A 1,703-nucleotide genomic window follows, 5' to 3' on the forward strand; every position below is an offset into this window, starting at 1 on the left:
TTATGGCTCTGAATGACACATTTCAGCTTTGTAGCTATAGAATTAGAGTTCCAACTCTGGAAAATGCATTTCTTATTCACTTAAGGTACAACCAAGATGATTGCTGGTGAAACAGCAAAGCCTTTTCTTTGATTCCATTATAATAACATATATTATTGATCTTAGAAGAAACCAGTATAACCACAGAGTGGAAGACAGACAAAATTATCTCCACAAGAGTGGAACAAAAGAGTAGGCCTTGCCTTGGTGCATTTGCAGTGTAAGTACTCTAGAAGCACATCACACATGACTGATGAGTGTAGGAAAAAACAAGGAACCTGTTCTGTCAGCACACTCTGACTTAGCACAACTGCCCGGCCCTGAGCCTGGAAAAAGCAGAGAGATGACAATCAACCCCAAAAAAACCCAACAACAAAAACAACAACAAAACCAACCAAACAAAAAACATCAAAAAAACAAAACAAAACAAAAAACCCAAAAAACAACTGGGTAAGGAAACAGGCTTTTTGTACAAGTGGCTACTCAGTACTGCTGATGTCTTGGGCATGTGAGAGCTCCTGGGGAAAGCTGTGGGAGTCAGGGCCATCAAAAGTTTGCTGGCAGGAATAAAACACTACTGCATGCCAGAATTGATCCAGCTCATTAGCAAACCTCATGGACTGTGAGGAAGAAGGACTGGAAATCCCAGGCAGAGTGGCATAGGCTCATCTGGCAACATACAACCAGAGAAGAAATATTTCATCCACCCAGGCTGTGGTGTCAACACTTTGAGGCTGAACTTACCATAACTGACTACATGGAAAAAAGCATTCACCAATTAGGAGCTAACTTACAAATCCATGAAACATAAGAGACTCCAAAGCAGATGTCTAAAGATGGCAATCCTGCTGTATTCCAACAGGACAGCTTGCTGGCCATGCCAAACATGAGATGTCTGTTTTCCTTGGGAGTAATCATGATTACAATTGCTTGAAATGCCTGCCTGTGGGAATTAAAGGACAAGAAGGAATTAAGGGTTGGACTCCTACTGAGGGGGTGAGACACTTCTTGTGTGGGATAATCTTTCGAAGGCTGAACCTGAAGCACAGAAAAAACAGCCAAGTGCTCATACTTTACCTAGGTGTAAGAAATTCAAAAAGCAAAATGTTGTGGTGCTTTATTAAGAACAGAAGACAGGAGAGTGGAATTTGAATATTAATTAAATAATGAGGAAGACTGAAAGAGGAACACAAACCAAGCAAACAGTGAAACACATCAGTAGGAAAGAGAAGGTGAGAGGTGATGATCCAGCTAGTGAAGAGACGTCTTTTGATCTGGTTGAGATTCTATAGAAAAGGATTTTAGAACATGAAATCTTCAAAAGCAAGATGATGAAGATGCTTTGAAGTGAGGTGGAAAGCAAACACGCGCAGAAATCTACTTCACCTCAAAAATGCTTTTATAAAACTCAGCAGGAGAGAACATCTGTAACTGAGATTGACATTTGTGCCATCTCCATGGGCTAGAGTTAAGATCAACAAAACAGTGATAAAGGATCACAATGATAAAAAGTAAACAACCCTGTCTTCCTTAAAAAAGAGGGATAAAACCCCACAAAACAGACTAATACCATTTAAATGTTTTAATAGTGGAGAGTGAAAATCCCTTCTGAGCACTGAAAAGAGGGAGTTGTCTGAAAACTAAGCAAGCTGCACAAACTGGAT

Source organism: Geospiza fortis, unplaced genomic scaffold, assembly GCF_000277835.1.
Source record: "Geospiza fortis unplaced genomic scaffold, GeoFor_1.0 scaffold10, whole genome shotgun sequence".
Taxonomy (NCBI): Eukaryota; Metazoa; Chordata; class Aves; order Passeriformes; family Thraupidae; genus Geospiza; species Geospiza fortis.